The sequence below is a fragment of the Mirounga angustirostris genome, unplaced genomic scaffold (genome assembly GCF_029215605.1).
Source record: "Mirounga angustirostris isolate CCGP_5_RB_7025 unplaced genomic scaffold, mMirAng1.0.hap1 SCAF_10, whole genome shotgun sequence".
Taxonomy (NCBI): domain Eukaryota; kingdom Metazoa; phylum Chordata; class Mammalia; order Carnivora; family Phocidae; genus Mirounga; species Mirounga angustirostris.
Window position 1 is genome coordinate 26,822,101 of NW_026991718.1, and position 17,644 is coordinate 26,839,744.

Consider the following 17,644-nt stretch of genomic DNA (forward strand, 5'->3'; position numbering starts at 1 on the left):
GGTATTGAACACTTTATGTTAGTGGCCTCCCAAAGCAATAATGTCCCCAAATGTCCATGGTAACAGAGTCTCTCCAAAGGTCCAAAGGGCTTGCTGTTTAACAGTGAAGCAGGACTCTTACAGAAGGGAGCACCAAACTGTTGTTGATGGTAGGAACCTTAGCATTCCTAAAATAAACACACTGGTTTTTGACTGAGGAGGTAGATTCAGTCAAGTGAGGTATTACCGCATGCCTCTGGCTTGCAATCTGCAATCGGATTTAAAGCCCATCTCTGCCAGTTGTAGTCATGAAGCCCTGGGCAAGTCATGTACATCTGCTTGAGCCTCAATTTCCTCGTTTGAAAAGGAGAGATTTCACCACCTTCCTCAACTACCTCACAGAGCTGTTGTAAAGATCAGGTCAAATAGTATATGTAAAAGTACTTTGTAAAGGGCTTATAAGTAAGTCAGTATTACTTTCGGTTAAGCAGGGTTCTTTTCTAAAATTGTCAATAAGATCCCAGACTATGTGTTTATATGGCTGTGTACTTCGGAGGCTCTAAACCCAACATTTAACTAAATTCTGTACCCAAAAAGAATTATTTAAATGGAGAAGTATAAATGAAAAATATTTAAAGGGGTTTTTCTTATTCCTGGCACTATGTGTGTGTAGGGTTAATTCTGTTCTGTTTCCTAACATTGGCTATTCTCTCTCTGTTTGAAAATGGGTAGGCAAGATTAAGAAACCAAATGGGCAAAATGTAAATGAGTTTAGAGAAATATAGGTTAACGCATAGCTAGGCTTAAGAGGTTGGCTCTTGGAGGAATTTAGTTTAATAGAGACAGAAAAGAGGAAAACAATTAACTTTTAAAATAAAAAGTACACCATTCATTTGATAACCAGAATATATTTTACACCTAACTGAAGGTGGTCATGGTAGGAAACTACTTGGGATTTAAGGCTCATCAGGAAATCGCTTCCTCCAAGTTGCATCCAAAACTTGCCTGTTGAAGTCCAGAGCGTACTCAAACCTCAAGCAAAAGTATCTACTTTATTTTCTTTTTAAAATGTTAATAACACGCACATTGGAATGCATATCTCAGAAACAAAGTGACTTGCGGTTTGTACAAAATAGCCTAAGGAAAGCATTGCTTGGGAGCATTCTCTAAGGCAGCTGACCTGAAACTTCAGAAATAAAATGTCATTAAAAAAAAAAGAGGGACAGAGCAGTTCTGGATCAAATGAGATGCATTAACCAAATGAAACACAACAGCCACATACTGCGTTGTAAACCTTGATGGGATTCTGGATCAAAAAATAAATAAAGCAGACACTTTGGGGGCAGTAATTAGGGAAATTTAAATACGGACAACAGCATCCCCCTTCTCTGCAGCTCTGATTTCCACAGTTCCAGTTACCTGCAGTCAACACCGTTGGAAGCAGGTGCTTCTCCTTCTGACCCATTGTCAGAAGGTCAAAGGTCAATAGTAGCCTAATGCGACGTCACCACGTGGGCGTCACTTACCTCACTTCATCTCAACAGGCAGGCAGTTTGTAATCACATCATCAGAAGATGGCGAAGGGTGAGTACAGCACAATAAGTTATTTTGAGAGACCACATTCACATAACTTTCATTACAGTATTTTGTTATGTTCTATTTTATTATTAGTTATTGTTGTTAATCTCTTACTGTGCCTAATTTATACATTATACTTTATCATAGAGGAAAAAAAACATAACATCTATAGGTTTCAGTACTATCCGCAGTTTCAGGCATCCCCTGGGGGGTCTTGGAACATACTCCCCGCTGAGGGGGAATACTGTATATGTTAAATAACTTATGGAATGAAAGTTTATTCACGTCAGTGTGATAATGGCTTCATGGTTATATAAGATAACATCTTCATTTTAAGAGATGCCTGCTAACGTAGTTAGGGATGAAGTATCCCATCTGTATTTTAAAATGGTTCCGTGAAGAAAAAGTTTTTGTGTAGAGAGAGAAAGGGAATGTGGCAAGATGTTAACTATAGTTAAATCTATGTGAAGGGTCTGGATATTCATTGTACTATTTCTTAAGCTTTTCTGAAGTTTTGTAGTTAAAAAAAAAAGTAGGGAAGGGGCACCTGGGTGGCTCAGACATTTAACGTCTGCCTATGGCTCAGGTCATGATCCCAGGGTCCTGGGATCAAGTCCCGCATTGGGTTCCCTGCTCAGTGGGGAGACTGCTTCTCCCTCTCTGTCTGCTGCCCCCCCCCAAATCCCCCGCTTGTGTGTGCGCGCTCTCTCTCTTTCTCTCTGGCAAATAAAATCTTTAAAAAAGGAAAAAGTAGGGGAGAAGAAATCATTACTTCTACTCTTACTGGAAATCATTTTAAAAACCACAAGGAGAATAAAAACAAGAAAGAAGTTCCATTTGCAGAGCAACTAGGAGGAATCTGAAATCCTATGCCCAACAGGAAAGATGGGCCCCAGGGCATCAGAGATTGGTCAGAGGCTTGCAGGAGGACCTGGAAGGAAATTGCTGTAGTAGAGATTACAAACAAACAAAAACAGCTACAAGTACCCCTCTCAACACAAAGAGGCACATTTGAAGAGCATATCCTCAATCCTTTGTTCACAACAGAAAGAATGCATGGACCAGCCAGCAGCAGGAGCTTTCTGGACCCGGTTTGGTTCGCAGAAGAAGCAGAGCACACAGACAGGGAATATTTGCAAGAAAACCATCTGTCTCTACCATAGCAGAGTGCTACAGTCTTTTGTGGTGGGAAAAAAAAAATCCACAATTGCCAATCTCTGCCTATTAGCCTTTGGTAATTGAACTTACATGCAAAACCCAGGGTCATGACAAATTTCACCTGGCCTGGACATTATCCTGGCTCCTTCCCTAGATGAACTTCCCACAAGTTTTGGATAAAAGCTCAAAATTAAAAACAGTTAAGATAAAACAAAAACCCGGGGGGCATAATAGAGGGGAAAAAAGGGTAGTTAAACAGATGTCAGAAGACCTCTCACCGGAAAACAAACAAACTACATTGTTACAGATCGTCTGAAAATTGTTTCTCCACATATCAAAGCCACTTAATGAATTCCTGATCCACAGAAACCATGATAATAATAAATGCTTTGTGTTGTTTTAAGCTACTAAGTTTTAGGGTATTGTGTCACACAATAATAGAGAACTAAGGCAATATCCTGCTGGGCAATTCAACCCTAAGATTTAGATTATCTTCTCTACTGCGCAGAAATAAGTTGAATCTCTACCAGATAAAAATCCTTTGCATCTTATCAAGTTTTCTTCAAGTTAGTGTCTGGGTCCTTATCCATAATAAATAGCATAGCAAACAACGTTATATTTCCCTAGAAGAGAGTTTCTCAAACTCTGCTTGAATGACATTTGTTTGCAGATGATTTTTGGGGGGAAGGGGTGGGGGCTGTCCTGTACATTGCAGGGTACACCACTCGATACCAGGAGCACATCCTCTTCTCCCTTAAATTGTGACAAGCAAAAATGTCTCCAGACATTTCCAAATACTCTCTATGGGGCAAAATTGCTCTTGTCTGAAAAACACAGCTCATGCATCAGAATTATCTGCAGGTGTTGCTCAAACACTCGGCTGGGCCCCATCCAAGGTTTCTGATTTTGCTGGTCTGGAGTAGGGCCTGAGAACTTGCATTTCCAACAAGTGCTTAGGTAACGTTGGTGCTGATGCTGCTAGTTGGATACTGCATTTGAGAATCACTGCTCTGGAAAGTCAGATGACCCTTAGTTATGCTTGTTAGACTCTACTTTAGAATGAGACCCAAAAGCCGTGAAGCCATCTTTGGCCTTATTTCTAGGTTTCCAATGACTTTTCTTAATAATTCTAGAGAAATAGAAGGTGGAGGCAGTTCTGCATAGTTATAAAGGTAAACACCTGAACAAAACTAAATCTTTCTAAATACCGGAATATAAAAACCAAAGCAGAGAGACCTTATAACTTTTAAAAGTCATAAAAATGGAAAACCAATCCTAAAATAATAAGACAGAACGAAGTTCAAATATACCTGTCATATAGCGGGGTGCCTGGGTGGCTCAGTCGTTAAGCGTCTGCCTTCGGCTCAGGTCATGATCCCAGGGTTCTGGGATCGAGCCCCGCATCGGGCTCCCTGCTCCGCAGGAAGCCTGCTTCTCCTTCTCCCCCTGCTTGTGTTCCCTCTCTCGCGTGCTCTCTCTCTCTGTCAAATAAATAAATAAAATCTTTAAAAATATATATATATATACCTGTCATATAAATGTAAATGTAACTAGTAAAAAGATTCTCAGATTGGTAAAGAAAAATCCAGTTCTCAGCTATGTATGAGACACTTGTCATTAGTGATTCAGATGCTTGAAAAGTTAAAAAACAGGCAAAGATACATCAGGTAAATGAAAACAAAGATAGAACATCACTCATAAACATAGTATCACACAAAATTAAATTCAAGGCAAAAGACACAAAAAGAGACCAAGACAGGCCTATTTTAATGCTAAAGAATATAGCCCACAATGAAAATATAATAATTACAAATATTTTTTCACCAAATTACAGAGCATCAACATTTATAGAACAGGAAGTATAGGAGATTTAACAAGAAAAACACAGAAATATATTAATGTTATTTTCACCTTTTCAGCTCATGATACACCAAGTACCAAGTACACAAAAAACAAGTTCTGACCTATGCAATCCAAAACGCCAGGTGCTACCCAGTGTGGCTATAAAGCACTTGAAATGTGGCTAGTCCAAATTAAAATGTGCCGTGGGTATAAAACATGCCTGATTTCAAAGACAGTATTCAAAAAAGAAGGTAAAATATGTTACTTAAGAAATTTTGACTGTTGATTACATGTTGCAGTGAAGAAGGTATAACACATGATCACAAAAACATTGCACAAACTGTCTACAGGATTCAGCATAGGCAGTAATCAGAGGGAAAGTTAAAGTCTTAAATACATGAAAACATTAATAGATGAGAAAGAAGTAAAATAAATGGCTACTTTACTCAAATCTAGAGTAAACCAAAAAACCTACTTAAAATGGATAATTTTCTAGGAAAATATAATCTGCAAAAACTGACTTAATAAAAAAGTGGCATCGTTGAAGTTACTGTTCAAAGTTATCATCAGATGGTTCTACTAGAAAATACTATCAGATTCTTATAGTTTCAGTATAACTTACATTGTTCTAGAACAGAAGAAAAAAATTTCTAAAATCTTTTAAATAAAGCAAACATAGTACTGGCACCAAACTCAGTAAGAATTGCCCCAAATACGAAAACTAGAATAATCTCATCTGAAGGTTCATACTAGAGTTTTAAGGATGGTTCAATATTCATTTATCTCCAAATATTTGATTATGTTAATAAATCTAAAGAGTGAAAATATATGATCATCTTTTTTTTTTTTTTTAAAGATTTTATTTATTTGACAGAGAGACACAGCGAGAGAGGGAACACAAGCAGGGAGAGTGGGAGAGGGAGAAGCAGGCCTCCCGCTGAGCAGGGAGCCCGATGCGGGGCTCGATCCCAGGACCCTGGGATCATGACCTGAGCCAAAGGCAGACGCTTAACGACTGAGCCACCCAGGCGCCCCAAAATACATGATCATCTTAATAAATACTAAATAAACACTTGAAAAATTCAACACATTTTGATGTAAATAGTATTAAAAATAAAAATAGATGAAAATTTCTGAATGTGATTAAAATTTATCTATCTCAACCCCAAAACCAGCATGATTCCTAGTGAGGAAGCACTGCAAGCACTTATGCTAAAGTCTTATCTAAGATAAGAAGAAGGCCTATCCTCACTATTATCTAACATTGCTTTGAGAGGTATTAGGTAATACAAATAGATAAAAAGATAGGAGTATCAATACTTTTTTATTTTTTTTTTTGTAAACTTGTTTTTTTCTTTCTTTCTTTTTAGAGGTTTTACTTATTTATTTGACAGAGAAAGAGCGAAAGCACAAGCAGGTGGAAGGACTGAGGGCTAGGGAGAAGCAGGCTTCCCGCTGAGCAGGGAGCTGGACATGGGACTTGATTCCAGGACCCTGGGATCATGACCTGAGCTGAAAGGCAGCCACTTAACCCACTGAGCCACCCAGGCGCCCCAGGGAGATGAATATTTAAAAGGAGGAAAATTACTACTATGATATGACTCTATCTTTAGAAACCCAAGAGAATCAACTGAAAACTTACTACAACAAAAAGAAAAATCAGTAAGTAGTTGGGTATTAAAGACAGAAATAGTTTTCATAAATACAGCAATATGAAGATAAACTAAAAGACCTCATCGATGAGTGACAGAAGTTAAGATATCAAGGAATAAACTTAATAAGAAACAAGCAGGGGTTGGGGCGCCTGGGTGGCTCAGTCGTTAAGCGTCTGCCTTCAGCTCAGGTCATGATCCCAGGACCCTGGAATCTAGCCCCGCATCGAGCCCCTCATCGAGCCCCACATGGGGCTCCCTGCTCAGCAGGAGGCCTGCTTCTCCCTCTCCCACTCCCCCTGCTTGTGTTCCCTCTCTCCGTGTGTTTCTCTCTGTCAAATAAATAAATAAATAAATAAAAAGAAAGAAAGAAACAAGCAGGGGCATTTGGGTGGCTCAGTTGGTTAAGCATCTGACTGTTGATTTTGGCTCAGGGTCCTGGGATTGCGCCCTGTGTCAGGCTCTGCACTCAGTGTGCAGTCTGCTTGAGATCTTGAGATTCTCTTTTTCCCTCTCCCTCTGCCCCTACCTGCTTGTGCACTCTTATCTCTCTAAATAAATAAGTAAAATCTTTAATAATCATAAAAAAAGAAACAAGCAAATTGAACTTTAAAATGCTTCTCAGAGACACAAAAGAAGATTGAAATGAATGGAAAGGCACTAAATTTTTGGATAAGAAGAAAACATCATGAAGATTTCAGTTTTCTTCAAGTGAACCTTTGAATTTCTTATTGCAATCTGTAAAAAACTCTAAGAGGAATTTTTTTTTTTTTTTTTTGCACTAGCAAATCGATTTTGAAGTTCATGGGAGGAAATAACAAACATGAATAGGTAGGCAATATCTGAAAAAGACTAATGAGTGAGTACTAATTAGCTCCATCAGATACTGAAACATAAAGTAAAACAATATTATAAGGGTATGAATTGATAGATAAAGAATAGCAAGTCCAAAAAAAAAAAAAAAAGAATAGCAAGTCCAGAAATAGAAGAAGAAATATGGTAATTGAGTATATGATAAAGTAGGCATCTCATATCATTTCAGAAAATATTCAGTAAAATAATTTGGGACAACTGGGTAGCAAGCTTAAAATACATTTAGATTTATATCTCAAAACTTACACCATGATGATTTCCAAATGAATGAAAGATTTAAATGGAAAAAGATCAAACCATATTATAAACTATGGGATAAATACTTTAAATTATGATCTTAGATAGGGAAAGCCTTTCTAAGTATGACACAGTACACAGAGCTACAAATACATTAAGACAAATTCAAGTTCTGGGTTTCAAATAAAATGGGCAAAGGAACTGAACAAATAATTCGCGCCGAAAGAAATCCAGAGCACACAATATGTTACCCTCCTCACTAAAAAGAAATATAACTTAAAACTACACTGTAGTAACAGTTTCACTCATCAGACTCAAGAAATTTAAATACTTTCTTGGCATGCGTGTTGGGAAGTAGACATTCAATTCACACATCACTGATGGAAATGTAAATTTGTGGAACCTTGATGAAGACCATTTTGGCAACATCTGTCAAAATTCGACGTGTATTTTCTTTTTGACCTAGTAATTCCGTGTCTGGGAATGTATCCTAAAGGTGATGATGATAGTAAAAATAGCAGTTGTAGCAGAAGCTAATATAGCATTTACACTATGCCGGGCATCGTTCTAAGTAGTTTCTGTATACGGCCATTCCCTGAATCTCTGCAGTAACCTGAGTTCTTATCACTGAGAAACTTGAGGCGCAGAAAACTTAACAGGCTGAAGGACACACAGTAAGTGGTGAAGCTAGGCTTCAAGCCCCAGCGGTACGTGTCCAGATCAGGTTCTTGCTTGTGACCTCTCAAGATATACTCGGACGCAAGAGAAGTAAAAAATGCGGAGGGTAACATATTGCGTGCCATTATTCGTGTACAAGTGGAGGGAAAAAACGAATATACTCTCTTTATATGTTTAAAATATCTCTAAAAGAGGACACATACACACCCCTAACAAATTAGATGTCTGGCAGGGGGAGGAGGGGTAAGGGAGGTCTCCACTGAGAGAGAGGATTCTGAAGCAGGTGTGCCTTAGGAGACTTGAGAGCCAGTGCTGACTAAGGCTGTGGTGAGTGCTGGAAACTATGCAAAATTGGGAGGAAACCTATCTGTGTGGCAAAGGGACAAAATTGAGGAGACTTCACTGAATAACTTTCTACATTTTGAATTTTGAGCCATGTATTACCTACTTAAAATTAATAAGAAACAATTTTTTAAAAATTCCAAATTAAAAAAAAATTCCAGTACCACACACCATCACTCTTGCTTTTTCGATAGCTAAAACGACTTCCGAAGGGGTGTTCTATACACTCCAGTGATAGTAGAGATTATATTCTCAAGAGGAGGCTTGTCTAGTGTACAAAATACAGACAGCTATTTCTGGTCTAGGACAGTGCATTATTAATGAAGTAGTCCTCATACATACATGAAGACATTTACCAGTTAGTGGGCCTTAAGCTTTTCTGCTCACCTGCACGTTTTTAAGTTTATATACAAAGTGTTTTGTATTTTTTTAAAGATTTTATTTATTTATTTGACAGAGAGAGAGAGAGAGCGAGCGAGAGCAAGAACACAAGTGGGGGAGTGGGAGAGGGAGAAGCAGCCTTCCTGCCGAGCAGGGAGGCCAATGTGGGACTCGATCCCAGGACCCTGGGATCATGACCTGAGCTGAAGGCAGACGCTTAATGACTGAGCCACCCAGGCGCCCAATATATACAAAGTGTTTTATCATAAATTTAAATGTTTATTGTTTGCTGTAAAATGAAATGAGCATTGACTGTGATAGGAATAAAGATCTCATGACATGATTTGATAAAATAGGTTCTAACTATCTTATTGGATAAAGACCCCTGAATCTGAAAGAAATCATTTAACATTTTTTCTCTAAGTTTTATCCAGTGTATCTTAATAGATTTGGTTTTTATGAAATAGTCCAGTTATATTTAAAAGAATCCATATAACTAAACCAATACTCTTTTGGTTGCTCTGAGTTCAGAATATCCCTAGACAGGCCAATTTGATCCTTAAGGGAAATAAGTATAAAGGGATTTAAAGGGCTAGAATGCTTTAAATAGATGTTAAAGGAAGCTTCTTTGAACAGTATTTTTTACAGTCTCTGTGTTTGGTATCCAGAGGGTTTTACACTTGGCACAATTCCCAAGAGGAAGATGTCAAGAGATGTATTGTGGATTTTTTATTTGTTTGCTAGTCTGTTTTTTGGCAAAGTGGAAAAAGTTATTTTCTCAGCTAGTTTTGGGGAAGAGTATTTGTGGAAGATTTATTCCCTTGCTTAGAGCAATCCATTCAAGCAGCATATCCCTTGCAATGACTGCATATTCTTGCTAATTCCATTTTGGAAAACCCTATACCATATCAGAGGCATCATCCTACCTTCTTATTTTACCTTGTTTTTTATTTTTTATTATTTTTTTTAAAGATTTTATTTATTTATTTGAGAGAGAGAATGAGATAGAACATGAGAGGGGGGAGGGTCAGAGGGAGAAGCAGACTCCCCGCTGAGCAGGGAGCCCGATGTGGGACTCGATCCCGGGACTCCAGGATCATGACCTGAGCCGAAGGCAGTCGCTTAACCAACTGAGCCACCCAGGTGCCCCGTTTTTTATTTTTTAAAAAAGTGCCCAACTAGAGAGAATATTTGACAGAGATTTAATAGGAACGAGTCTCCTAATCTTCACCTCATTCCTTTGTTGTCCTTGATGATGCTGTTCCACACACAAAGCTGCTCTGTTCCACACACACACACACACACACACACACACACACACACACCCCAAATGCACAAGAAAAGATTCTTACTAGACAAAAACTAGAATCAAGAAGCAAAAGGATGCATAGAAGATTGTCCCTCATAGATTCTGTATGTATGTGGGATATCAAGATATTTTAGGCTGTTTTGAAGTTGTAATAAGGAGAACTGAATGATATGAACTTCTTTGCAACATTTATTCCAAACTTGAACCAGGAAGGGAAGAGAGAGATTCTCCCTAAGATTCTGTTTAACATGTTCCTGAGTAGTAATTACCTCTGTAGTTATAGTAGCTAAACACTGAGTGCAGATTATGTACCAAACACTGAGGGCAATTCATATAGATTGTCACTTAATCTGCATAGCTATTCTATGAAGGTGGGAATTACTATCCTCATCGTACAGATTGGTAGATAATGGCTAGTGCGCTAGTGTTCTGAATCCAGATCATCTGTCTCCCGGTGCTCTAAGTGAATTGTTAGCAAGAATTTGTTGTATCCATACATTGCTTTATAATTTTATTTTTTTTTTTTTTTTTTTTTTTTGCTTTATAATTTTAATGTTGGGTACACATTTCATTGCCCTAGTTTGTTACAGAGAAGTGCTCTGGGGGAAACATGCTTTCTATTACTTTTGTTTTTCCATGGCAAGCACTTAAATAACAGGGTAAGAAGGTAACTGTTCACAGCACTGCAAGATTTAAAACTATTATATCTCATCATCATTGTAAATGGGATTACAAAATAGCCCTCCCTCATCTCTTTAGGTTGGGATTTACTTTCTACTTGTTTCATTAGAATTTTTTTCACTAATTTCTGTTAATCAAAGATTAGTTAGAATGAAACAAATTTCTCTATAGTTTCACATTAATAAAGATGACTTGTGCTTGGTCTTCTATACCCCACAACTGGTCTCCATTGAGAGAGAGGATTCTGAAGCAGGTATGGTATATGCCTTAGGAGACATGAGAGCCAGTGCTGACTAAGGCTGTGGTGAGTGCTGGGAACTATGCAAAACTAAGGAAACCTTTCTTTTCTGAGGAATTATTTGTACTTTTCACACCTTTCCCCAAGAAAACCTGATTTATCTCAACCATCTTGTAAATGCCTCAAAAAAAAAAATGGCATTAAGATACAGTCAATGATAGATAGGTTTGCTTTGAATTCCTAGAGAATTCTGCAGTTGACCGTCTTGGGTTCTTGTAGATACTCACTTACATTTTCTTGAAAATTTCCTTGGCTTTTTGTAACCTCTCAGAATACACTTCATCCCATTAAGTTTTTTTTTTTTTTAATTTTATTATGTTATGTTAGTCACCATACAATATATCATTAGTTTTTGATGTAGTGTTCCATGATTCATTGTTTGCGTATAACACCCAGTGCTCCATGCAATACGTGCCCTCCTTAATACCCATCACTGGGCTAGCCCATCTCCCCAACACCCCCCTCTAAAACCCTCAGTTTTTTTTCTCAGAGTCCATAGTCTCTCATGGTTCATTTCCCCCTCCGATTCCCTGCCCCCTTCATTTTTCACTTCCTACTATCTTATTCTTTTTTTTTTTTTTATAAACATATAACGTATTATTTGTTTCAGAGGTACAGGTCTATGATTCATCAGTCTTACACAATTCACAGTGCTCACCATAGCACATACCCTCCCCAATGTCCATCACCCAACCACCCCAACCCTCCCAACCCCCCCCCCCCCTCCAGCAAACCTCAGTTTGTTTCCTGAGATTAAGAGTCTCTTATGGTTTATCTCACTCTCTGGTTTCATCTTGTTTCATTTTTTCCCTCCCTTCACCTATGGTCCTCTGTCTTGTTTCTCAAATTCCTCATATCAGTGAGATCATATGTTACTTGTCTTTCTCTGATTGACTTATTTCACTTAGCATAATACCCTCTAGTTCCATCCATGTTGTTGCAAATAGCAAGATTTCTTTTTTTGATGGCTGCATAATATTCCATTGTATATATATACCACATCTTCTTTATCCATTCATCTGTTGATGGACATCTTGGCTCTTTCCATAGTTTGGCTATTGTGGACATTGTTGCTATAAACATCAGGGTGCACATACCCCTTCGGATCCTGACATTTATATCTTTGGAGTAAATACCCAGTAGTGCAATTGCTAGGTCATAGGGTAGCTCTATTTTCAACTTTTTGAGGAAGCTCCATACTGTTTTCCAGAGTGGCTACACCAGCTTGCATTCCCACCAACAGTGTAGGAGGGTTCCCCTTTCTCTGCATCCCCGCCAACATCTGTCGTTTCCTGACTTGTTAATTTTAGCCATTCTGACTGGTGTGAGGTGGTATCTCATTGAGGTTTTGATGTGGATTTTCCTGATGCTGAGTGATGTTGAACACTTTTTCATGTGTCTCTTGGCCATTTGGACATCTTCTTTGCAGAAATGTCTGTTTATGTCTTCTGCCCATTTCTTGATTGGATTATTTGTTCTTTGGGTGTTGAGTTTGATAAGTTCTTTATAGATTTTGGATACTAGCCCTTTATCTGATATGTCATTTGCAAATACCTTCTCCTATTCTGTCGGTTGTCTTTTGGTTTTGTTGACTGTTTCGGTAGCTGTGCAAAAGCTTTTTATCTTGATGAAGTCCCAATAGCTCATTTTTCCCCTTGCTTCCCTTGCCTTTGGTGATGTTTCTAGGAAGACATTGCTGCGCTGAGGTCGAAGAGGTTGCTGCCTGTGTTCTCCTCTAGGATTTTGATGGATTCCTGTCTCACATTTAGGTCTTTCATCCATTTTGAGTCTATTTTTGTGTGTGGTGTAAGGAAATGGTCCACTTTCATTCTTTTGCATGTGGCTGTCCAATTCTCCCAACATGATTTGTTGAAGAGACTGTCTTTTTTCCATTGGACATCCTTTCCTGCTTTGTTGAAGATTAGTTGACCATAGAGTTGAGGGTCCATTTCTGGGCTCTCTATTCTGTTCCATTGATCTATGTGTCTGTTTTTGTGTTAGTACCATACTGTCTTGATGATTACAGGTTTGTAATAGAGCTTGAAGTCTAGAATTGCAATGCTGCCAGCTTTGCTTTTCTTTTTCAACATTCCTCTGGCTTTTTGGGGTCTTTTCTCTTTCCATAGAAATTTTAGGATTATTTGTTCCATTTCTTTGAAAAAAGTGGATGGTATTTTGATAGGGATTGCATTCAATGTGTAGATTGCTCTAGGTAGCATAGACATTTTCACAATATTTGTTCTTCCAATCCATGAGCATGGAACGTTTTTCCATTTCTTTGTGTCTTCCTCAATTTCTTTCATGAGTATTCTATAATTTTTCTGAGTACAAATCCTTTGCCTCTTTGGTTAGATTTATTCCTAGGTATCTAATGGTTTTGGGTGCAATTGTAAATTGCAAATTAACCATCCTTAATTTCTCTTTCTTCTGTCTTGTCGTTGGTGTATAGAAATGCAACTGATTTCTGTGCATTGATTTTATATTCTGCCACTTTACTGAATTCCTGTATGAGTTCTAGCAGTTTTGGGGTAGAGTCTTTTGGGTTTTCCACATAAAGTATCATATCATCTGCAAAGAGTGAGAGTTTGACTTCTTCTTTGTTCTTTAGCCTCCATGTATTTGAGTTCTTTCCAACTTTCCTCTTGTGATTGAGTTGTAGTTTCAGAGCATTGTGGTCTGAAAATATGCAGGGAATTATCCCAATCTTTTGGTACCGGTTGAGACTGATTTGTGACCTAGTATGTGATTTATTCTGGAGAATGTTCCATGGACACTGGAGAAGAATGTGTATTCTGTTGCTTTGGGATGGAAAGTTCTGAATATATCTGTGAAGTCCATTTGGTCCAGTGTGTCATTTAAAGTCTTTATTTCCTTGTTGATCTTTTGTTTAGATGATCTGTCCATTTCAGTGAGGGGGGTATTAAAGTCCCCCACTATTATTGTATTGTTGTTGATGTGTTTCTTTGATTTTGTTATTAAATTTGGTTTATATAATTGGCTGCTCCCATGTTAGGGGCATAGATATTTACAATTATTAGATCTTCTTGTTGGATAGACCCTTTAAGTATGATATAGTGTTCTTCCTCATCTCTTATTATAGTCTTTGGATTAAAATCTAATTTGTCTGATATAAGGATTTACACCCCAGCTTTCTTTTGATGTTCATTAGCATGGTAAATGGTTTTCCAGCCCCTCACTTTCAATCTGGGGGTGTCTTTGGGTCTAAAATGAGTCTCTTGCGGACAGCATATCGATGGGTCTTGTTTTTTTATCCAGTCTGATACCCTGTGTCTTTTGATTGGGGCATTTAGCCCATTTACATTCAGGGTAACTATTGAAAGATATGTATTTAGTGCCATTGTATTGCCTGTAAGATGACTGTTACTGTATATTGTCTCTATTCCTTTCTGGTCTATGTTATTTTTAGGCTTTCTCTTTGCTTAGAGGACCCCTTTCAATATTTCTGGTAGGCCTGGTTTGGTGTTTGTAAATTCTTTTAGTTTTTGTTTGTCCTGGAAGCTTTTTATCTCTCCTTTTATTTTCAGTGAAGCCTAGCTGGATATAGTATTTTTGGCTGCATATTGTTCTCATTTAGTGCTCTGAATATATCATGCCAGCCCTTTCTGGCCTGGCAGGTCTCTGTGGATACGTCGGTTGCCAATCTAATGTTTCTACCATTGTAGGTTACCTACCTCTTGTCCTGAGCTGCTTTCAGGATTTTCTCTTTGTCTCTGAGACTCGTAAGTTTTACTATTTGATGTCGGGGTGTTGACCTATTTTTATTGATTTTGATGGGGGGGAGGGTCTCTGTGCCTCCTGGATTTTGATGCCTGTTTCCTTCCCCAAATTAGGGAAGTTCTCTGCTATAATTTGCTCCATATACCTTCTGCCCCTTTCTCTCTTTCTTCTTCTGGGATCCCAATCATTCTATTGTTTCATCTTATGGTATCACTTATCTCTCGAATTCTGCCCCTAGTGCTGGAGTTCTGCCGTTCTCATTGATCGGTAAGCTTGGTCTTGGCTGGCTGTTCTTGCTGATCTCCTGGGGGAGGGGCCTGTTGCCGTGGTTCCCAAATGTCTTTGCCGGAGGCGGAATTGCCCCGCCGTTGCCGGTCCGGGCTAAGTAATCTGCTCGGGTTTGCTCTCAGGAGCTTTTGTTCCCTGCAAGCTTTCTGTACAGCTTTGGAGGATGAGAGTGAAAATGGCGGCCTCCCAATCTCCGCCCCGGAGGAGCCGAGAACTCAGGTCCCTGCTCCTCAGTGAGACCCCAGAGAAAAGCAGTCAGTCACTCCCGTCCCCCTGGTCTCCGGCTGCACTCCGTGCTCACCCGGCCTGTGACCGAGCATTTCTATCTCGGGCGCCCAACCCCGTGTGGAGTCTCCAAACCCCGCAGATCCCTGCAGTGTGCTCCTGTGCAGCTCCTCCCGAGGGAGGAAGGGGCGTCTCCCTGGATCTGCTGCTTGTTGGGTCCCTGCTGGAGGAGCAGTGGCCCGACTGTGCAGCGGATCATGGTTTATGGCAACCCCGAGCTGAGAGCCCACGCCTCGGCTCAGTCTCTGCAGCCGGCTTCCCCGCTCTGATACCTGGGAGCTCTGCTGCACTCAGGCACCCCGTGTTTCTGTGACCCCGAGGGTCCTGAGACCACACTGTCTTGCGAGGGTTCCACCCCCCGCTTAGCCACTGGAGGGACATCCCTCAGTGGATCAAACTTCTAAAAGTTCTGATTTTGTGCTTCGTGGCTTTATCACTTGCCGGTAGCAGCTGATGGAGTCCCCTTCCCCCCGCCATCTGTCCTCCTGAATATCGCCTTGCATTCACTTCTCCACATGTCCTACCTTCCAGAAAGTGGTCGCTTTTCTGATGAGTTGTTGCTATTCTTTTCTTCGATCTCCCATTGAGTTCGTAGGAGTTCAGAATGGTTTGATACCTATCTAGCTGAATTCCTGGGACCAGACAAAATTTAGGTCTCCTACTCCTCTACCATCTTGCTCCTCCTCATCCTATTAAGTTTTACATTATTATTTTACTCCGTCCTTCTCCAGTAAAGCTTCTGGAAAGTCTAAACTTACTTTCATGTCTATCCTTCCTTAAACTCCAGTAAGCTGGCTTTAGTTATGTATTCTGTAAAATCTATTGAAAAGGTCACAAGATGTAATGAATATTTTGCTCAATCTCTGTAGCATCTGGAATTGTTGGTTACTGAGCTCTGAAGCCACATGGCCTAGGTTTGATTTCAGCTCTCTGCTTACTAGCTACGTGGATGTGGGCAGTCTATTCAACCATCCTGGGCTCCATTCTATGTGTGGAAACTGGGGTAACACAATGCTCTTGATGAAGTGTAACAGACTACTGTCCTTACTACTAAACCTAGATTCCCATGCTGCTCTTGTTTTCCTCTTGCTTCTGTGACCCTGCTCCATCACCCCTTAAGTGATTCCTCAAGATCCTATCATTGGTCTGAGGCTCTTTCCCCCTTCTTGGGTGATTCAATACAGAATCATTATTCTAACTGAATATTCCAATGCAAAATCACTGGATGCTGATCATTCCTAAATCTGTCTCCAGACATTTTCCAAAGTTTCAGATTGAAATCATCCCCCATCCCTATTATTGTATACATTAGTTTAAGCTCTTAAGCTTCTGATTCCAGTCTTTGCTCCTCCTTAAATTTATTCTCTCCTCTAGCCAATGATTTATATAGAATCCAAATCTGACCATGTTGCCTACCCTGGTATACTGAGGTACATAGACCAGGTCCAAGTTACTCAGGAAGATGCGTAGTGCCCTCTATTAACCAGCCTCTACCACCTTTCCAACTTCTGCCAATTTCCACCTCATATGAGTAATACTGAACACTGCTATCCTAGGTCCCTGGCAAAACTTTCATTTTTTATTATTTTATGCTGTAATTATCTGTTTCCGGGTCTGCCACTGCACATTTTCCAAGGCAAGACTTTCTTACCCTTGTATTTTTTTAAAGGTTTTCCCTCAAATTCCTAGGGAACATGTTAAAAAAATGTTTTATTCTAGTTCCACCCCAGGCTTCTTCATTTACATTTAGTGGGAAGTAAAGGATATATTGGGGAAGTTCTCAATCCAACAGCTGTGTTTATGCAATGTCTTTACCAACATACTTTTACAGGTGACTAAAAGTACCCGAGGTAAGTGAGTTCAAACACTAACATGCATACCTCTTTCATCAATGGTTTGAATTGTGGGAATACATTAATGTATCCAAATGTGGAAATGGAGCACTTAACAAAAAGAGCATTTCTAATATTATAATTATGTTAGTGAGGAATGAGAGAAATAGGGGGAAAAAAGACATTTTATATATAACATTAGGTAACCCTGTGATGTATTTTTTAAGTAAACCCAATGGCCCTATTAAAATAAAATGAATCAAATACCATTCAAAGTACTTAAGAGAGTTAAATGATATGCATACATTCTAAACCTATCTTCAAATGGATATAATATAGGTAAATAATACTTTATATTTAATATTTTACCTACCAGAAATGTAGGTAGGGCACTACCTAAAATATCTAAGTATAAGAATATAAGTGATTTGGGCAGTGGGAAAAACAGGTTAAGTATACATAGAAATGATTTCAAATGCTTTCCCTTAACAAG